The 23538-nt window shown below is 32.7% G+C and overlaps 1 protein-coding gene and 1 pseudogene across 1 annotated transcript in view; one reads left to right on the plus strand and one right to left on the minus strand.

Annotated features, from left to right (window-relative positions):
• DACH1 (dachshund family transcription factor 1) overlaps positions 1-23538 on the plus strand; it is a 438352-nt gene that overhangs the window by 274231 nt on the left and 140583 nt on the right. The window lies entirely within an intron of this gene.
• On the minus strand, positions 11488-11607 carry LOC127492236 (U2 spliceosomal RNA; annotated as a pseudogene).

Here is a 23538-nt window from a genome sequence, read left to right on the forward strand (position 1 = left end):
CCTGCCTCAGGGTCTTGGCCTTAACTCTATCCTTTTCTTGGAATCCTCTTCACCCAGAGATCCATATATCTTGTTATCTCATCTCTTTCAAATGTTACCTTCTTATTAACAGTTATAAACAACAATTTTTAAAATTGCAAACTGCCTCTTCAGTAGGTAAAGACTCCCTATCCTCCTTTCCTATTGTTTTTTTTCTTTACAGCATTTATCACAATCTGACAGGCCATGTTCTCTGCCTAGTGTATAATTATTAGAATGTCAGCCCCGTGAGCCCTGGAACTTTATTATCCTCTTTGCTCACTGTTAATCCCTGTGCCTAGAACAGAGTCTTCAACTAATATTTGTTAAAAGAATAAGTTATGAGATAGGCTTTGTGGCACAAAAACATAAGAGGAACTGTGTGCATGGGAGGTAACAGTATCTAAAATGGAAAAAAAGGCCCTTAAAATTCTTTAAACTTAGGCAGTGACAATGAACTAGTTAAAACATTTATTTCCTAAATGTGACATGCTTTAGGAGTTTCACATCACTTCAGCACATGTTTATACATTATGCTACTATAACTGCTTAAAATGTAAGGATTTTTAATTGAATTTTATGGCTGGTCTACATTGTTGATAGTAATTTTTATGTTATAGCTTATGAGCTTAGTCATAGAAGGATGCAGAGAAATTTCCATTGATGTAATAAAACATCTATAAAAGCAAAATAGTGCTTCCTTCGTAGGTAGTTATATCTTTCCAAAACTCTGAGTATGCAATTATAAATAAATTCATTTTGAGAATGAATATTTACTAAATTAAATAACTTCCTTTAAAAAATAAGAATCAATGATAATAGTCCTCAGTCTGTTACAAAGTAAATTGTAAAATACACTATATGTATACATATTATTTAACCTTTTGGAAATACCATAGTAATGAATTCATAAGTAGAATCCCAAGACTTACTAAAAAAATACTTCATGTCTGAGAATATATTTTAAAATATATTCAGTATTTATGCCTGTATCGTTGATATTGCCCTTAGTAACCAAAATGTTGTAAAAAGGTCTTTCATATTATATTATTGTCTTTTAGTCAGTTTTTAAATGACAAACATAGCATTAACTGGAAATTATGTTGTTAATCTCTACTTATTCTAATCAAGTAATTAATTCAAATATTCAAGATTTGCTATTTCTTAGGAACATTTAGAAGTTTGAATTTTCAAAAAATACATTATTTAGTTATTATTATTATTAATGAGTATTTTACTCCTTCATTCTTCTTCATTTTTATTAGTGATCATCCAAGATATTATACCTGCTTTACCATGGGAAGTGATGATGTAAAAATGGGAAAGTTCCATTATTATTGACTTATAATTCTCTTGTTAAAGATTATGACTACTTTGTTTAAAGCATACATAACCTTGCTATTTTCTTTTTTGTATACATATTCCCACTCAATAGCACTTTCTTGAATTTTAAAATGGATAACATTCATTTGACATTTTGCAGCCTAAAAATTAAATTTTCATGCTTGCTTTAAATGCATCGGGGAACCTAGAAATGAAATTTTGATAGAAATAAAAATCCCACTGGGAATATTATTGATTACTCAGAATGTGTGACTTTTCATTTACCAATTAAAACATATTAGCCAAGTCATCTGGAAATGGGTTGGCATCTATTCTTTCAATCACTGATATAACAGATCATTTGGATCCTTTTTTTGTAAAAATTGATCATAAGATGTTAGAATATGAAATATCTTACTAATTTTCTAGAATCTAGATGATCACAATGCATTTTTCCTGTCTGCCAATGTATTCACATTGCATGATTTAATCACTGTAACATAAAATGTTGGTTTGAATATTTTTACTATCCTCACTAAAATGGTATTCTCCTTCATTCACTGCTAACTTAAAAATAATAAAAATAAATACCCAAAGCCATTTATATTGCCCAGTTAAAGTTTTGGTCTTAATCATCCCCAAGTTATATTTAAAACTGCCTACTAATTCTCCCTGTTATTCTATAGAAGTGTGCTCTAGTGCGTGGTTTTTATTATTTCTAAAATCTTAAATATAAACCCATTCCCAGCAATTGCATATATTATTAAATTGCAATATTTCCCTAAACTTCAAAGCATGGTAGAAATGTTAATTATAATGCATTGCTTTCACTTTGAATGTCAGTTCACTGGTTGCCTATTCTGGAATATACCAGGTTAGACTAGGCAATGCAGAAATTAAAGATCAATATGTTAAGGAACTTAATTCTGCAATACTAGAGGAATTTTACATTTTTCCTTGTTATAATGGAGATTGCCATATACTACTTGGAACATTAGGCTTTGTCAGTTCCAAATTATTCTCGTTTTTACTTTGAATACTCATACTGCATTAACTATTTTTTTTTTGTTTGTTTTGAAATTTGCTGCCATCAAGTCTAATGTTTGTTATTAGAATGTCCTGAGGCAGGTGTTGAGGCATAAGTGGTTAAAGCCACTTGCCTGTGGTGCTAGCATCCCATATGGGCACTGATTCAAGTCCTGGCTGCTCCACTTCCTATCTAGCCCCCTGCTAATGTTCCTGGGGAAGCAACGGAGATGGCCAAAGTGCTTGGGCCCCTGCACCCATGAGGGAACCCAGAAGAAGCTCCTGGCTTCTGCTTTCAGTCTGGGGCATCCCTGGCCATTTCAGCCATTAGGGGCATGTGAAGCAGCAGATAGAAGATTGCTCTCCTATAACTGCCTCTCTCTCTGTAACTCTTTTTTTTTTTTTTTTTTTTTTTTTTTTTGACAGGCAGAGTTAGACAGAGAGAAAGAGACAGAGAGAAAGGTCTTCCTTCCATTGGTTCACCCCCCAAATGGCCACTACGGCCGGCGTGCTTCTGCCGATCCGAAGGCAGGAGCCAGGTGCTTCTCCTGATCTCCCATGCAGGTGCAGGGCCCAAGCACTTGGGCCATCCTCCGCTGCACTCCCGGGCCACAGCAGAGAGCTGGACTGGAAGAGGGGCAACCGGGACAGAATCTGGCACCCCAACCGGGACTAGAACTTGGGATGCCGGTGCTGCAGGAGGAAGATTAGCCTAGTGAGCTGCGGTGCTGGCCTCTCTGTAACTCTTGACTATCAAATAAATAAAATAAATCTTTAATTAAAAAGAATGTCCATGATTTTCTTTCTATGGTTAGTTGTACAAACTTGAAATTCAAATGATACATTTTTCATGCACTTCTTCCTCCACATGTTGTATATATGACAAGTGCTTTATGTGTACTAGGTATCTAATGTGTTATGGGTTGATACCTTTGGTTACTGCTTTATTACACATGAATGACAGGTGCACATAGCTTCTTAACTTGTCCTTGTTCTATTTCTATCTGACTTCAGTATCTTCAACTTAAAATGTACTTCTCTATAAAAATTCTTCACTGTATTAATGACCTAATGCTTTGTGCTTCATGTTCATCACCTCATTACTCCCATGCTTGCTCTGAGTAGGTGTTGCACAACTCCTATATCAGATGTTTCAGGCACAGAGAATTTTTATGCTCAAGACTTCAAAGGTAGTATTTAGAGCCACACCCAACTTTTAATAATTTCTATGCTCTGTCTACCACCTCGGAAGTAATAATAACTAGTTGATCATGTGTGGAAACATTTTCTTATGAGTAGCTTTTTAATTTCAGCTCTTTGTCATAGAAGTACAGAGTTTCCTATAAGAAACGTGAGAGTGACTTTTCCAATCTAGTTTTTCTTGTCTGAAGTTCTATCAGGGTATTATTGGACCTACTAAACTAATGTATTTCTGAGATGTTCTAAAATGTTCTTATTCTAAAATGTTATCAGATACAAGAGCATTTGTTGAAGTGTGGTCCCAGGAGTCATGAAAGGAAGGGTTCCCAAAACTCAGGAATCCAAGAAGTGGAAGTTCTTTTCATGGTAATACTAACACATTTAATTTTCTAAAACTCCCATCCTCTGTGAGTATACTTTGGGGTTTTGTAGAGGTTACTAGATTTAGGGTGTTATGGCAGATTGAATGCACATATATAATTCAAATGATTTCTTTCAAGATAGTCGTTAGAGTTTTGCAAAAGTGTAAGACAAAATGTTTTGCTTCTAATTACATTTTTGGAAATATATTTTCGCAAATTAAATATGGCATTTATCATAATATTCAATGAATTATCATCTTAAATAAAATATCTTAAATAAAGTTTCAATTTTTACATTTCTGATGTAAATATTTGTAAATATAATTCATATTTTAGCAAGATAATATAACCAAAAGGTCTTATAAATAATACTCTTGATTTTTAGCATCTACATTAAAAATCTTATATATTTAGAATGAGTTTTACTTACAGTTTCTCTTAAATTGCTTGTAATCAGTGGTAGAAGTGGGAAGAGGGATGGAAAGAGTCTCAAATGAGAAAAACTAAAAGTCTTAGATATTGTAAAACAATATAATGGGGCCGGTGCCATGGCTCACTTGGTTAATCCTCTGCCTGCGGCGCTAGCATCCTATTTGGGCGCCGAGTTCTAGTCCCCGTTGCTTCTCTTCCAGTCCAGCTCTCTGCTGTGGCCCGGGAAGGCAGTGGAGGATGGCCCAGGTCCTTGGGTGCCTGCACCCTCCTCGGAGACCAGGAGAAGAACCTGGCTCCTGGCTTCGGATCAGCGTAGCTCCCGCTGTGGCTGCCATTTGGGGGTTGAACCAAAGGAAGGAAGACCTTTCTCTCTCTCTCTCTCTCACTGTCTAATTCTATCTGTGTATATATATATATATATATATATATAATGATCTCAGGAAGGGTGGCAGTAAAGGTGAACTAAAATTTGTTTTCAAAAATCTGTTGATTATTATTACATAATATTCAATTTTTCTTTCCCTCTCATTGTAGTTAAAACTTCAGTTCCATTAGGTATATGCTAAACTTATCCTATGCGTTTCACTCAATCTTTCCTTCAACTGACACTTAGAAATGGCAGACTCCGTGTAAGGCTTTCTATTCTATGATGAATTCCAAAGGGAATATGAACATTTGTTCTTCACAATTTTCTTAACTCCATAATAAATATCAGAACAAATATTCAAGCCCATTGTACACTCAGTGAAATTAGTATATATATTTACCTATCTTTTAAAAATTATTTGGAATTCTGAAATTTAGTCCAGTAAACGTTATTGGACATTTAGTATGCATAAAGAATTCCCATCTTAGTGTAAATTTTTTACTTCATTGAGACATTTCAACTCTCTAAATATTTTAAAAAACAACATAATATATGGCTTTTATGTTGAAATTGTGAAAAAGTTATCTGTTCACCTTGTTAGTTTCATGATGTAGGGACTTGGCATAATATTAAGGTAGATGTGTCTGTGTACATGTTGGTATTTAAGGTAGGTTTCCTTCCTCTGTTTGCTGTTTAGTGTGTACTATGTACCTTGTGAACCCAAGAATACTTTGTTTTTTAATGTGAAGAGCAGTCATAATGTTTTCTTTATATTAATTTCACCTCTTTAGATCTCCATAGAGGACATTCCTAAAATTTATATGTAGCATAAACACTTTTAGTTAATTGTGGAAGTTTAACACTAACTATATTTACAGCCCCATAGGTATAGTTGATAATTTGCATATTAAACAGAGTTGCTCTCTGGCTTGGTTTAAGAAAATGATCTGTGTTCTTAATTATACCTTTAGCATAAATGTGCAAATTTCACTTACTGAAATGTAAAAAGAAAATCAATGAGGATGAAGATAATGATGATAGTATAAAAATATTACAATAAGTTGGCAAATCTTATTCTTTTCAGCATTTAATGTTAATGAGACTATTATTTGAAATTTATTTCAATATGATGAAATTTCTATGCTTAAATATATTTCATGGTCATTTCAGGTCTTTTCAAGTGAATCAAAACTTCATTATCAATGAATTAAAAGCATAGTTTCTAAGCTAAATTAAGGGAGTTTGTAACCATGTTTATACCTTTCGTAGGGATTAACTTCATTCCTGGAGTCAAATACTGATTTATAAGATATAAAATGAATGTATAATTGGACTAAAGGAAAAGAAGTTTGTCATTTATTTACTATGTGTATTAAAATTAATTTTTTTACTTTTAAAATATGACTGAAAAGAATAATCTCATGATAGTTAAAGCTAAAAAACAGTAACTATCAGTGTTTTCCAATTAATATTTTTCCGTTCCTTAAGCAGTTTTAAGGACACTTAAAGCATAGCCCAAAATTAGAGTTGACAATTGCAAATACAAACCAACCAACACAGTAATAAAATCAATACTTACATTTCCCTTGAGGCCACTATTTACTGTTTGCTGCACCATTTCCTTAATGGAACGGCAGTTATGTCTGCAGAAACCTTGTAACTACCATTTTCGTGTTTTAACTAAAAGCGGCTTTTTTGAAGAAGTATTATAGAGAAATTCTTCAGTTACTATTGAAAATTGTCATAATCCCTTAGTAGTTTTTTAGTTTTAGTTGTTTTTTAAACATTTGTATCAGGTCACCATAGCATTTCATAAATAGTGAAACTTTACAAATAATGGCAATATGCTTTTTATGTCTTTATTGTGATTGACCCTGGCTTAATATTTAAATATCCCACTATACTTAAACAACTTGCCTAGTTTAAATGAACATGTTTCTAATTAGTGTGGAACATTTCATTTTGGGGTTGCTTTTGACAGTGAACTGCAGAAAAAAAAAATAAAAGAAATGAGAGGAATGAGGAAAAAAATGGTTTAGTTATATACACCCAGTAAAGGTATTGTCAAAATATGATTAACAAAAGGATATACTAATTTCAGCTATTGGAATTTTGTTATCATTTCACAGTAATTTTCTTGTTTTGTTCATTGTTTTTCTTTTATTTCTTGTGAAGAACTGACTTTAGAATTAAAATATACTACCATAGTAAGTCTTTGCCTATTTACTATATTTTTAATTGCATTTGAAAAAATCTAATAAAACATGGCATTTTCATGTTAACTCTTCTCAGCAGATTCACATTTTCTAGGATTTAATCAAACTTTAAAAATCAGTTTTATCTCCACATTTTCTTCTGCTTTTTTATTCAGAATTATAATAGCACAAGAGCCATTCAAGATGAAAGTGTGCATTTTACCTCCCAGTGGAGTTTATGCATGGTCAAACTTTGTTTTTATTAGAAATTGTACAATCTAGAGAAGTTGTGTGAACAGAATCCATAGCCTTTTTTTTAGAGGACACATTTTGAAACAGGATATTGAAAATAAAGTCTGTTGGCCAACTCAAGTCTTTTTACATGATGATGTCAGCTACTATGTGTTGTGATAAAGGTGCAATATTTTCATGACAAAGAAAAATTCATATCCACATCTTTAATAAATGATGAAGAAAAAAATGTACTTAGTAGATTCATATGTTCCCATCCAAAGCTTGATACCTTCTCGCAAACTGTAAATATTGAGATCAGAATGAATGTGGTGTTGCATCAAAATTAATTGCTGAAGTGATTACGTACGGTGTCACATGTATTCCACATTCAGGCTTTTCACAGACAGCTTTGAAGAGCCCTACAGGACCAACCAAATGTAATTGATACAGAATCATTGCTACACAACAGCTGCAGTAACAAGGTGCTGCAGCTTTTACTTTAATCTACCTTTCTTTCTGAGAGTTTATTATGTTTTTGAATTTATTCTTTTGTAGATCTGGGAGCTATCTTTTTTTATGGAAATTAATCTTTTTAGAAGATTTGTACTCTCTTTTCCAAACACTAATACATTCATTCAAGTATCCTATTATTCAGATCCAGCTGGCTTTTATCTGGTGATATTTACTTCAAAAAGCCAAGTTAAATGGTATCATAGATTAATTCTCAGGGCACAGGAAAGCTTTTTCAGAGAAAAACATGATTTGGTAATTACTTGAAATATCATAATAAAAATCACAGAAAATGTCAAAAATGTGTTGTATAATCTGTCATAATAGGAAACTTCAAAAAGTTGTTTCACTGAAAATGTTGTATTCTTGGTGCATTGTAAGTTTTCATTACAGTCAAACATTGTGTAAGTCAAAAGTTTGTCTTGCATTTTAATAATCTATATCATGAATTTTAGGTTTCTGTTGTTTGTTCACACAAAGCAGTAGAACTTCAAAAGGGGCATTATCCACTGCCATCTCTTACATAAATCAAACTGGAAATAAGACACATTTTACAATTCAATTTAAGATCCCACTGAGACAATAATGTTGCAAGCTGTGCATTTTGCAAAGTAATATAGTAATGTCTAGTTTGCATTTTTGAAAAAACAAATTAATCACACTTTATTGAATACGTTGGAGCAAACCTAAAATTCATCTATTATTAAAAACTTGTGCAACAAACACAAACTATATTTTATACATAAAGGACAAACTCATTTATTCATTAGGATAAAACACTTGGAGTTTGCATTTCGTAACTATGAAAGAAATGACATTTGCTGTTGGGCTTGTTTTGAATTTTTAAAGCAATCTATGCATAGTAAGCTGCTAGAAAATTTATTTTAGCATGTTAAATTGTACCAGGTTTTAACACTTCTAGATAAGAATAGAGTTTAACCTAGAAACTTTGGAATATAAAAACAAAAATCACAAAAATAAGTAATGTACCATGAAGAGACTTCTCATACAGATGGAAAAACTTATGTTTATTATTTTACATGTATGAAACTTAAAATAATATGCTCACTTTATAGTTTTGAAAAGAAAAATAAAAGCATCCTTGCACCCAATGAGGGCTCATCATACCCCATGATTTTATGATTGAAGAAAATATGTATTTTCTGCATGTGTAGATTTTTGGTATACAATTTAGATAGGATGTAACATATAGTATTGGAAATAACATGTTCATAACTATTGCCTATGTGATACATATTATACAATGTAATTTTTGAGAAATCAATATTGAGGAATTCTAGTGAATATAAGAATCAAGACTAGTTAATAATAGTAATAAATATTGAGGAAAGTAGTCAATAAGTCTGAGATGTGTATTTTGCTGCTGCATATTTTCTGATGTCAGGATAGTAAACACTATTTTGCTATCTAGTAATGTGCATAATATTCAGTGCAATAACAGTTACGTAAGATGCTACAGAACTGTAATATACTCTATGCAACAAATAGAAATATCAGCATTAAAATATATTCCCAAGTTTAATTTTACTATAAAAGATTAAAGCCAATTTAATTGTACTTCATAGACTTTATTATTAAATCTCGAATCTCAGAGCAATATTCCTTTTTCACCAGCTCTAATTGTGTCACTCAAGGAGAGTCTAACAGATGACCATCCACCATGAATCTGTGAAGTATCTTGTTGCCTTTCTAATGAGCATTCTACATTGCTGACTCACATTCGCTAGAGCTGTTCCCCTCTGCCTAGAAAGAGTAAATTATATTCGTGTGGGAAGTCTTCCCAACAATATAGAGATATTTTCATTTTTTTACTGCAGTTATACAAAGAACTAGGTACAAGCCACTGGAATCAGACCTTGAATGGAGTACACAGTAACTGCGTGTCCTCACAAAACATAATTGTTTTGTCATTTCTGGCTCTGGAAACCAATTTGTTCTTCAGTCATCTTCTGAGAAAAAGCTAATGATAGAGAACACAAGTTTTTTTTTCCTGTTTTATCAATTTTGCAGTGGCATGAAATATGAGAATCAGGATTCCTGCCCTGGTCATATCACTGTCAGTGTTGTGGATGACAGAACTCAGGATGATTATTCCCGATGATGAGTTCCTTCTCCTCTTTCTGACTATCTCATACATCACTTTAATCATATCTCTCCCGTGCCTAAGATGATGACCAAACTCATCATCCTGACATCTGAGAACTTTCACAATCTGGCCCTAGCCTACCTAATTCTTTCTAACTTCTGATGCTTCCTTAATACGTGCTTTCTCCTCCAGTCTATTGAGCTACCCTGCTGTCATCAAGACCTGCCATTTATGTATGTGTTTGCCTCACTGCACAACCCAGGCAGTTCTCTGTACTGGGTGTGCTCTGTTGTGCGGTGGAAAGGGTTTGGGGTCAAAGTAAGTCATATATGTTCTAAGACCAACTCTTTTTCTAAAGAGCCTTGATACCTCAAATGTTTAATCACTGTACACCTGTTTCTTCTGCACTTTATGGTGCCGTCCTCTCAGCAGTCTTCCCTTCTTACACCATTTAAAAAGAGCCCACCCCAACATAACAAGCTCACACGTGCACGCATACACACATGTACATGCAAGGATTCACTTTCTTCTTTCCATGATTGGTATCTCAATTAATACATCATGGCTCTTTGCTTATGTAGTAGCTCATTATTTCCCTATCATCTACCAACTAGAACACAAACAACATATGTAGATTTTCATGTGCTTTATCTCCCAGTATTTTCCCAGGGCTTACAACTGACATGTGATATATGTTCAATCCATACTAAAAGAATGGTTTAATGAATGATTACAGAAAAATACATTATATGTTGTTAGTGAAATTTAAAGGTAATTCCTTGATTCTTCGCCTGTATGCTTACAGCATTCTTGGCATCTATTTTTATATGTTATTATATACTGATATTTAAAAAATTTTATTTCCTGCCCTACTTTTCTTTTCTACTAGAAGTAACTATGTCATAATTTTAAGTCTGTTTCTTCCCGTACCTCTCCAAGATTTCCAATATGCATGTAAACTTAACTTTGGGATAAAGAAGAACATGTAGTATTTTTCAAAAGCATATTATTCATCATCCAAAATTTCTAAAATATATTAATATTAACCTGAATAAACATATGTAATAAAATGATTCTCAAATACTGTTTCTTACAGTTTAGTAGAGATTTGAAACAGTTCAAAAATCATTTCTATCTTTAAAGTCTTGCTACTTTTGTGAATTAATTTGATTAAATGTAGATAAATGTTGAAAAATATCTAACACAGTAACTTGCACGTGAAACTATTGAAAAACAAGTCATCTTTGTGCTTTCGTTTATTATTGTGCTATAATAGAAGTATATTTCTTTGTAAACTGATCCAAAGATACCTGTAATAAGGTGTAAAATGTTCTCCACATGTCTCTTTGTGGAAAGCAATTCTTCACAGGAAGCCAATAGAATGAATTTTCAAAATTTATCACAAACAAAAACAGTTTTTGTACAGATTATTTTACCTAAAGGAATTTATGTTGTGAATTTTGTTTCAAAAAATCATGATTTGTCTGGTAGCTGAAGTATTAAATGGTAATTTTATATAAATTATTTTATTAAGAGTTACATTTGTACAAGTCTTTTGTCAGGTATATATCTAAATAAGAGCACCTGTGTGCTGTTACAATGGTTCTAGCATTCTCTGATGAAAGTGAGAGAAAGGGTGTAGGAGAACCAGCAAAATGTCAGAAAAGCATGGTATTTTATATTGGAATAAATATTGAAATTGAAATTATTTAAGAGAGTTTTTATAGTCAAGGAAAATTAATAAATCATAATTTTTCAATTTACAAATTATAATTTTTAAACTGGTAAGAACAGATACTACACCTGATCTTAGCCAAAAGGCCAAGAAATTATACAAAGTGTAATTTTTATAATCAGATGTATATTTGCTATTCAATAATGAAGGACCCTCTAAGAAATATTTTTAACTGATATTGAAAAATATTTAAAATACAATGACCTTATGATTTTATTACTAAATAATGATATTTAAATAGATGTTGTTTTTATAAGTTGAATATTTTCAGAAATCCTGGTTCTCTAGAAAAGATTTCATCATTCATCATTTAAATTTTAACAAGACATGTTCCTTTGTAATATTGATGTTGGGCAAAAGCAAAAATAAATGCATGCAATAGATTGTCAAATACCTTGAGGGTTTTTTTTTTAATAAATTTAAAGCCCATATTTAGCACTTGATCTGACTTCGAATCATTGGGTCCTGCTGAGGAGGTTGCACATGTCCTTATATTGTTCACTGTTACATTGTAACTATAATAATTACACTAGATAATTTTAAATTTCAATTTGCAGTGATATATGGGTGTTATAAGTTGTTGGAAAATTAATCCTGATTTTAAAAGACAAATTCTAACCATTTTTCTTACTGCATTTCATATTGTCATTGCAATTTACAAAAGAATATTGTAAGCAATTGTCTTTTGCTCTTGGGACCTAAACTATTGCTTGTATTTAATTCCCAAGCTGGAATATAAAAGGTAAAAATAAAATTATCCATATTACTGCCAATCTTCCTAAGTGTTTTTTCTGTTGCCAGCAAACAAAATTTTATCAGTCATTTTGACCTTGAAAACCTCCTCTTTGCCTGCCCATGAAGAACTGATGAAAAGTGCTTGAACAGAATGTCTTCACTACATTTAATAGAATCCATGGGAAGAATGATTTGGTTTCATATAAACAGTAGCTTTCAACACGTCTGCCATCTGCATGTAATCTACACTATAATATAGTATTATTCTAGAGATCCTTCAAATATGCAGAGTTCTCTATTATGTATGCAGTCCTTCCACTTAAAGCCACCTCTGTCCATACTATTCTTAAGGAGAACCTTACAATTACTGAATATCATATCTAACTTTCATATTACAAGTTGGACTAGTGGCACTTTTCAAGTTATGCTTAATTGTATCCCTTTTTTGTTTTGTTTTGACATTCTACCTTAAATAGTAATTCAGATTGTTAAATCTTCAACCTCTATCACAGTGTTATACATTGATTCGATTAGTATTGACTGAGAACAAGATATGTCAGCCATGGGTAGCTTCTTGTTGATATAAAAGAACAGTTTAGCCTACAAGAAGTAGAAATTTTCATATTATAAAAATGCTTTAACACAATCCTTTGTGCTAAGAACTTATTATAACCTATGTAACCTATATTAAATTGTATGACTTATGTACTAATATCAGTTTATTCCTGTTCAACTGCTCTAGATTTTTAAAAAATATATATCCAGCTTAGCTTATTTGGGAATTACTCTGTGACTTTTAGTAGAGTCACCTTAATTCATTCTATATCTTCTTAAAATGCCATGTCTTAGTCTATCAACTAGAAACCAAGGACTCCCAAATCTGTCAGCTGCGCATCTGCTTTTGTTCCAAATTTCTGTCCCATGTTTCTGTTTGTTATCCATCTCTGTGACTATCCCTGAAGCATCTCATATTCAACCAGTTAAAAATCTAACTGATTATTCTTCATTGGAATATCTGATTATCTTCATAAGGGTGATTAAAATTTGGGATGTGAATTCAGAGTTCTGGGGGTCAAAACCTGGAGCAAGTTAACACTAATAACACTGATGTGTGTATTTTATAACATTAATGGGGATTTATCTCAGGGTTTCTAAAAATTCAATGGGATAGTACATATAAAAGCTTAACTCAGTCCTGAAATATTGAAAGCACGTGAGACATACCATATATCATGATCATCATCATTATTGCCTCATTAATGATACAACTGTACACATGCTGTAATTTAGATGCTCAAGTCATCTTTCAGTTTTATTCACTTCATCTCCATTTGTGTTCAACTGATTTACAAGTTCTGTCAAGTTTACACACTTCCAAAAGTCAAATGTATTTCCTATTCTTAATCTTCTCTTTTATTCTAGTTAAAAAATAACAGTTTTTTAAAAAAAGAAAGAAATCCTGTCTTTTGCAACAAAATGGATATAACTGGAAACCATTATACTTAGTGAAATTAGCCAGTCCTAAAAAGACAAATATCTTGTTTTCCCTGATCTGTGTCAACTAATAGATACCAAAAAATTGTATATGAGCAAAGTTGACATTTTGAGATTTGATTATTGTTTACGGGCCTTGTCTCTGTTGTTGAGGAACAGTGTTTTTTTTTTTCTTAGTGTTTGTTGAATTCTTTAGTTAGTGGAGGGTTAAGCCTATGATTATAAAATAAACTGAAAGTATGTTATTGTAAAAATTGAAAGAATAAGAAAGGAGGGAGGAGAGAGGGTTCGGAGCACGGATTGGAGTGAGGGTGGGATGGTAAGCATCACCGTGCTAGTAAATCTGTATATATGGAATACATGAAATTTATTCACCTTATATAAATAAAAACTATATTAAAAAGAATAACATTATATCAATACATACATATATGCTATACATATAATATGTATTCCTCTTTCATACTATTAAGATGTTGAATAACAAAGGCCTTACCTTATTAGTTTTGAATGCCACATTGATGTTTACCACATGTGAATGTAATCTTTGGTCTGGGTTTGTAACTCTCAGCTCAAGAACTGACAGTCCAGTCAAATATTGGTGAGCAAGAGACCCAGGCCTGGAAATATGGAGCTGATATTAGGCCAAAAAATTTAGTTCCATTTGCTTAACAGCAATGGAAAAAAAATTGAAGACCTCTAAGCAGGGGAGGTACTGTGTAAGGTTTGTATTTTAATGATGTTTGATTATCCCAACAGACAGAGATGAGATAAATCACATGGATGAAGCCAACAGGACATTGAAAGGTATTCAACATTGGTGATGCACAGTAAGAGAGGAAGAGATGATGATGATTCTTAGACTTCTGATTAATAGAACTAGCTGGTGGTATTCTTAGAGGATAACTAGGTTTAGAGAGGAGATAATTTAACACTCAGATCCATATGATGAGAGATATCAGGACCATTTTAATTAGCCTGTTATCCCACCTTGAGGGTTTTGTGCTCTTTTGGAAAATACTGGAGCAATTTTGGATCACATGGGATAATTTTTCAATTCCAACATAAATAATTGAAAACTGAAAACATTGTTTAAATTAGTGGAAGTTTAAAGTGGTTTCATTTTGCCAAGGCCACACTTGTATATTGCCTAATATCATTAATATTATACATGTTGACATTGATTATTAATAGTTGAAGGTATAACTTGAGTTTTTATTCAGTTTGATTGTAATATAGGGAATATATGGAAAGTATATATCCTTAGAAAGAGGAATTTCTAGTTCATTTGTTTGCCTAGTAGAAAAAATAATTTGATGAGTTTAAATGGGAAAAGTTAGAAATTCATTAACAGTAGTAATGAGGAAGGCTAAAAGATAAAAGGTAAAATTAACATGGATGCATTATATAAAATTTTTTGAATAATTCTATGCATATATTTAGATTGGAAAGCACCTGGCATTGTCATTTCTACACTATTGCCTGTAATAGGATTATAGTAAAGCTGTGGAATTAACCATTTTGCCTTCTTATTTCCACTGAATGAAACATTTTTGCCTCCAGCTTATAACTGTTTATGGTCCATATAGCAAGACATCCAAATATTTAGTGAATATAAATTAATTTGGCTACTATTTCCTCTCCTATACCAAATGCTTTTCACTGATTTAATCAATTCAAACCTGAATTTGTTTGTTTTGGGCATCTACTTTATCTGGTTAACACTTAGAGCATAGTGCTAATGAGTACCAAGAAAACACAGCATCAAAAGCAAAGTGTTTCTTGATATAATTATTTCTTTCTTCTGCACATATTGTATTTGACCTTTTGTTTTTATAGAAATGCCTTGACTTCTTTTAAGTAGCATCAAAACTTCATGGAATTTGGCATAAAGTAAATGGAAAATATATAAAGAATTGCATTCTGTTTGTAGTAATATATTCATTAATTTTTCATGAGTCAAAGAATCAAGATTGAAAAAAAATCAAGATTGTATAAAATTGAAACCATTGACTATTTTAATTTTCCTTTTGCTGTTCCTGTTTTTCATAATTCCACAGAATATCAGGATACAAAACTGTTTTACTTTGTTAAGTTTCTTCTTATATATTCCATCTCCAATAATTTTAATATCAACTATAGTTTTACAATTTGTTTCCTGTTCTTCATAATTCAGCATTCATGTGTCCTGCTGAAAAACATTTATGCAAAATTAAGGAATAAGCAGTTCTAGTCTCAATATTTTGTGTATCACTTTGTATAGCCTATTAATTTATTACTGTTTTCAACAATATTGTGAAGTGTGTGGGGCAATAGGAAAATCCTGTGAAGAAATTTAAGATAAGAACAGTTTTGATGAATCCATGAATACTAATAGCACCTATACTATATTATATCCATTGAATATAAAATAATATATCTAAATAACTCTGCATTAAATTAAAAAAAAAACCACAGTGGAAAAGAAATCTTCTTGTATGACATGAGTTTCAAATCCCTAGTTAACAAATATTTAACACTTGTGTAACACAAGGTAACATTTAGTTCATGATGAATAGCAAAAGAAAATATATATAATTATTTCTAGGAAACTAATATATTTTGTTGAATGATATTTATTGATAATGAGATAGTTAGAATTCATAACAATACTATTCTTTCTCACTAAGAAAAACACAATTGATATTGGAAATTCAAAGAAGCAGGATTGGTTACATGACAGCCAAGCAATTATGTTTTTCCAGGAAATTCCAAATCAAGCATAGCATGTGTACAAATATAATTCTTAGACTTTGAAAATAGCCTACTTTGTGTATATTGTCTTTAAACATCAATTTCTAATCACTTGTTTAACCCACTGTATTTATTAGGGACAAAATTTAAATGTCCCAGAATTATTCCTCTAATTTGGACCCAAAAGCATATTTTATATACAATATATCAAATTATTTGTAAAAATAAACTTTATTTAAAAATTAAAATGATGTATTCTTTTTAAGTTTAGACAAAACAATTTGATGATATGAAACCAAAATACCAGATTTTAGTATTTACGTATCCTTAAAGTGGTTCAACAGTAACTCAGTTATCCAAAACTATTCTATTCAAAGACTATATTAAAGGACTAATGAAATGACTGTATATACATAATACTAGCATTATTGATGGCATTTCATATCTCATATTTTATTAGTGCAAAGATAATCCACTGAAAGATAGTAAGTTATTTATTCTCACCTTGCTCTAAAGTGACAGTTGAATACATGTAGCACCTGTGACTAGTATTTGCTTTTACTTAGTAGTCTTGTTTCCATTGTTAAGATGGAGTTGACATCCTTCTAAGTGGTCTCCAATGGTGTGGAGTAAGTGCCTGCTCTTGCAGTCATTTTCATTGTAAACGAATCTTGACAATGTCAGGTTCCTGTCACAATCTATCAGTGTCACTCACTAAGCAGTGGTGTGACTGTTACTCCCTTTGAGATTTGGCTCTTTTATCAGGGTCAGCCTGTGGGAAAATCAGAACAAGTTGCATGTCACCTAGGTATAAAGAATAAAATACTTATATATATTTTAACTATTTTAATGGGTGGTAATTTAGTTGACTTTTTTTGACAGATCTCTTTTAACTTTGTGTTTATTTTATATATGTTCTATCCAAAATTCCAAAAAAGTAATATAGCTCTCTCTTCCAAAATCTATTCCTCATTGAATTCATTTATAAATTAAAGGAATTATTTAAATAATAAATAGAATTACTTGGGATATTAATATAGCTACTGCCATTCAAACATACAGCTATAGTTTTTTTGCATTTAATTAAAGAAAAATATGCAATATCCTTCCCCAACACATTTTTTATTTCCTTTCCTATCTTAAAATTGTGTTTATAAAATTGAAGTGACCAACTTTCTATTAATAGTGATTATCTTCACATTTATATGCTTTTTTAATTCATGACAGTATCTTCTTTGATAACAATTATCTCAGACTCCAGACTCCTTCATCTATAACATTTATAACATACCACTAAGAGAGGGGATTTGAAGAAATCATCCTAGTGAAGAAATGGTGACTAAAGGGTAGGGCAGCAGCATGCCTTTTTTGAGCTTGCTGCTTCACTGCCAGTGCACATGGAGTGGATTTCCAAGAAAATTACTCAAGGTTTGCTGATGCCTCCCCCTCATTTCATAGCAGGATTCTGCCTTGGTGTGAACTACTAATCTTCTTTTTGTGCGTATTTTAGGAGGAGAGTAAAGAATTGTAGAGAGGCAGCTGGATGGAGACAGTTAAGTTGTTAGACAAAGAAGACCTACAGAAGGAAAAAGAGCTTCATATAAAAAGGCAATGGGAGCTTTGAAGGCCATGAGTCTAGAGTAGATTTCCACTGTCAGGCATTAGTGAGGGAAGAGGCTCCCTTGGAAGGCCCCACTTTGATCACATATTTTTGAGGACATGCTTAGCACTTAGGCATCTGCCAGGTGGAAGATATCAATGGCTTATTAATTAGGCATGGTCACAGATGTTGCAGTATAGGTAATATTTTATTTTTTATTTTATTAGGATTTTTCAGCCTAACATTTTATTCATTATTTTTTGTTTTAAAAATTTTAATTTATCTAATGTGAAAATATTTCCTATATTTCATATACATAGATCTATGAGCATAATGATACTTACCACACCATCATCCCTCCTGCTAACATTTGCACCCCTCCTCCTCCCTTCTTTCTTTTTTCTTTTAATCTCTACACTGATATGCTTTGCTTATTTTATTATCACAAGCTTAACCCTCTACGAAGTAAAGAATTCAACAAGTATTAAGTAGAAAAAACACTTTCTCAAGAGTATACACAAGGACTCTAAACAGTAATCAAATCTCAAAAGTGTCAATTTCACTTATGTGCATTACATCAATTGAAGACTGAATAAAGAAAATGTGATATATATATACTCTATGGAATACTATTTAGCTATAAAAAAGAGAATGAAATTCTGTCATTTGCAACTGGAAACCATTATGTTTAGTGAAATAAGCCAGTCCCAAAAAGACAAATATCATGTTTGTTTTCTGAGATTTGTACCAGAAAGACAGGATTTCATTCTCCTTTTTACAGCTGAACAGTATTCCATAGTGTATATATACCACATTCTCTTATTCAGTAATCAGTTGATGTATGCTGGATTGATTCCATATCTTAGCTATTGTGAATTGAGCTGCAGTAAACATTGAAAATTGCCTGTTCATGTCTTTTGCCCATTTTTTGACAGGATTGTTTTCTTGTTGTTATGTTTCTTGAGCTCTTTATAAATTCTGGATATTAATCCTTTATCAGTTGCACAGTTTACAACTATTTTCTGCCATTCTATTGATTACCTCTTAATATTGTTGAGTGTTTTCTTTGAGTTCAGAAGTTTATAAGCTTGATATAATCCCATTTGTCTAATTTTGCTTTTATTGCCTGTGTTTCTGGGGTCTTTTATAGGAGTCTTTGCCTATGCCAACATCTTGTAGTTTCTACCAATGTTTTCCTCTAGTAATTTGATGGTATCAGATTGCAGATTTATATCCTTGATTCATTTTGAGTTTATTTTTGTGTAAGGTGTAAGATAGTGATCTTACTTCATACTTCTCCACAAGAAGATACAGTTTTCCCAGCACCTTGCCAAAGAGACTGTCCTTGGTCCAGAAATTGATTTTAGTTCCTTTAACAAAGATTAGGTGATTGTAGATGTGTGGATTAACTTATGGGATTTTTATTCTGTTCTATTTGTCCACATGTCTATTTTTGTTCCAGTACCAGGCTATTTTGATTATAGCTGCCATGTAGTATGTCATGAAGTCTGGTATCAAAGCTGCTGGCTTTGATTTTGTTGTATAAGACTGCTTTAGTTATTCAGGGTCTCTTGAATATCTATATAAAGTTTAGCATTGTTTTTTCTAGATATGAGGAGAACGTCATTGGGATCTATTGAATCTGTAATTTGCTTTGGGGGGTATGGGCATTTTGATGATATTAATTCTTCTAATCCCTGAACATAGAAGATATTTCAACTTTTTGTGTCTTCTATTTTTTCTTTAAAGTTTTATAATTTTTATTGTAGAGATCTTTCACATACTTAGTTAAATTTATTCCCAGGTATTTAAATTTTTGTAGCTATTTTGAATGGTATTGATCTTACAAGTTGTTTCATTGTATATAAAAATGCTATTCATTTTTGTATTTTTTTAAAGATTTATTTATCCATTTGAAACTCAGAGTAACACAGAGATAGAGAGGCAGAGAGAGAGAGAGAGAGAGAGGTCTTCCATCCGAAGGTTAACTCCCCAACTGGCTACAAGAATCAGAGCTGCGCAAATCCGAAGGCAGAAGGCAGGAGCCTCCTCCAGGTCCTTCATGCAGGTGCAGCGGCCCAAGGACTAGGGCCATCCTTCAATGCTTTCCCAGGCCATAGAAGAGAGCTGGATTGAAAGTGGAGCAGCCAGGACTCAAACTGGCACCCATATGGGATGCCAGCACTGCAGGAAGAGACCTTACCTGCTATGCCACAGCATCAGTCGCCATTTTTGTATGTTGATTTTATGTCCTACAACTTTACCAAACTCTCTTATGAATTCCAGTAGTCTCTCTTTTTTTTTTTTTTTTTTTTTTTTTTTTTTTTTTTTTTTTTTTTGACAGGCAGAGTGGATAGTGAGAGAGAGACAGAGAGAAAGGTCTTCCTTTTTGCCGTTGGTTCACCCTCCAGTGGCCGCTGTGGCCGGCGCACTGCAACCGGCACATTGTGCTGATCCGAAGCCAGGAGCCAGGTGCTTCCCCTGGTCTCCCATGTGGGTGCAGGGCCCAAGGACTTGAGCCATCCTCCACTGCACTCCCAGGCCATAGCAGAGAGCTGGCCTGGAAGAGGGGCAAGCGGGACAGAATCCGGTGCCCCGACCGGGACTAGAACCCGGTGTGCCGGCGCCACAAGGCAGAGGATTAGCCTAGTGAGCCACGGTGCTGGCCCCAATAGTCTCTTAGTGGAGTGTTTTGGTTTTCTTATATATAAGATCAGGTCATCTGCAAACAGGGATAATTTACTACCTCATTTCCTATTTGTATCTCTTTGATTTCTTTTTTTGGCCTAATGGCTGTGGCTAAACCTTCTAAAACAATATTGAATAGCAATGATGGGAGTGTCATATTTTTAAGCAGAAATGAGTTGAACAAGAAACGTTTATTGTACTACTCAGGGGAATGAGAAGAGAGACATAAAATGAATGAGAAATTGAGCAAGGCCCTTTATCTTCTAGTTACTGAGCTCTTGAAATGGCCAATACTGATGAGAATGGGAAAGCCAGAGATGTGTGTTATCAAGAATGAATTTTTTGCATTCAATAACTATTCACAGCTATTAAGGGACAGGAAAGGGAACCTGGAAAAAAAAGTTTGAAGGCAATAATTAGGAGAAAAATAAAATGATTTTATATTTGTAGCCCACCACATCTGACTGTTCAACAGTCTGGTTACCCTACAGAAGGATGGCTATAAATGTTGAGGGAATATTTTTTGTGTTTAAAGATTGGTTCATCATAAAATATGAATTGTAAAATATGACAAAATTATAAATGAGGATGAACAAAAAATACTCTGAGCCTATGAAAAGGTTGAGATAGTGTATTACGCTGTTTGCTTTTCCAGAATCTAGACCTGTGTTTTAAGGTGGGCATGGAGAGGGACTAATGTGAAAATTACCCTTACCTAATCTGCTCTGTTTGACTTTCAGTTATACTAAATTTTAAGATAACCTTGCTTGTCCCTGCGGAATGCACATCCTTTATTCATACACACTCACCTTTTTATGTAAATTCCATCTATTTGTGTGTGTAATTATTGATATATTTTAGTATCAATATAATTATCCAGAGTAATTAATTGTTTGAAATTATATAACTATGCAAAGGCCCTTCAAAAATTCATCGAAAATGGAATTAAAAATAAGTTTAGTTTGATAGGAAAAATGTTTTAAATCCTTTCACAGTTTTTTTCATAATATGCATTTTCCACAAACTATTTGAAGATCTCTTGTAAACACATAAGCTAACAGTTTGTTAATAAAATATTAATTTTCATTTTCCTTCTTATACTCATGTACTTGCTCACAGTGGCCTGTTGCAAAACTGTGTTTTTTTCATGCATATTTCACCAAAATCACACCATAGCATTAGTAGCTGGATTTTATGGTGCATGTGGCACGTGACTATACCATTTGGTTTCATCAGACTTCGGCCTGTGTGTTCCGATGTTGTTCACATTCAGATCTGCTTACACTTGTGTACTGTATTGCCTGAGACCTGTCCCAGGGCTTCTGCAATGTTGGCATGTAGGCTGAATGTGAAAGATTCTTTCTCTCCTTACCACCATCCATTCAGCATCAAAATATGGTTATAAATTAATTAATCAAACAGCTTGATGCAGTTTGTCTTTCATGATCTTATGCTATTTTCGTTGGCTCTTCATCATTTTATACTTCTGTCATACTTTATGAATCTTGCTGATGCATGCTCAATGTCATAATATAGAATACTTTCTTAGAGGAAACTTGGGTTATACATAATTCATCTATTTATTCCACAATGAAGACAGAGAAATAGCATGGTTTCACAAGAATGGATTGAAATAAATCAGTTCTTTCATTTCTATCTCCTCTTACCATATATTAGAAATTTTCTTATATTTTGAATCTGCTGCAATCTCACTGTCTTTCTAGTAAACATTAAAAGTGTATGTTTCGAGTATACTTGTTTGTAGGCAAAGTACACATACACTAGCTTATATTGTGATATATATTAGCTTCAAGGTAAATCGTTGAAGTTATACATTTAATAATTATGGGCATGTCTTGTGTAGTGGCCTATTGTTTCATTTTTGTTGATGCTAATAAAGGAGGAGGATGTTATAAATAATGCAAAAATCACTTACAGCTGACTTGTTTATATTATATATATTTTTCATCAGACTTAGTTTCTTAGTTGTTTGCTGTATTTTTTACCCAAATGAATTAACAACATTTGTATTTAACAAATGATGATTGGCGGAGATGGGAAGAAGCATTCTATGTAGTGAGAAAATCCTATCTAGGTTTTGTCTTTTTTAAAAATAAGTCATTTGTCTTTCTTTAAAAAAGTTACCTAATTATTTGAAAAACAGAGTTACATCGAGAGAGAGAGAGAGAGAGAGAGAGAATCTGTTCCAATGGTTTACTCCCTGGATGGGCCCAATGGCCATGATGGATCAGGCTGAAGCCAAGAGCCAGGAACTCCATCTAGGTATTCCATGAGGGTGGCAGGGGTCCAGATAATGGTGTTATCTTCCACTGCTTTCTCAGGACATTAGCAGGGAACTGGATCAGAACTGAAGCATCCAGGACTTGAACTGGCAGTGGCTGTTACCCCTTGCGCCGCAACACCAGCGCCTAGATTTAGAGTCTTGCCATAGAAAATTCACATGTGAATTGTGGATTGATATTTACCAATATGCAACAAACTTATATCTTGTGATACAAGAAAGAAAAGAAAATAGGTTGTGTTTTGTCTATAATCTGTGTGCAGTGATTTAGTCAGAATTGAAGCTTAATATCTTACACATCAAAATGAAAAATAAAATTATAGATATCCCTACTTATATGAGAGTTGAATTTAAATATATGTGGAGTTATTTTCTATTTATTGACTCCCAATAAGGATTCCAATAAAAGTGGTAATTAGTTCAAATAAAGAGGAAAAACCAAAATAGATCATGAATATAAATGGAACCCAAACTGAA

Source organism: Oryctolagus cuniculus, chromosome 9 (assembly GCF_051225735.1).
Source record: "Oryctolagus cuniculus isolate XC-2025 breed Fujian yellow rabbit chromosome 9, ASM5122573v1, whole genome shotgun sequence".
NCBI lineage: Eukaryota > Metazoa > Chordata > Mammalia > Lagomorpha > Leporidae > Oryctolagus > Oryctolagus cuniculus.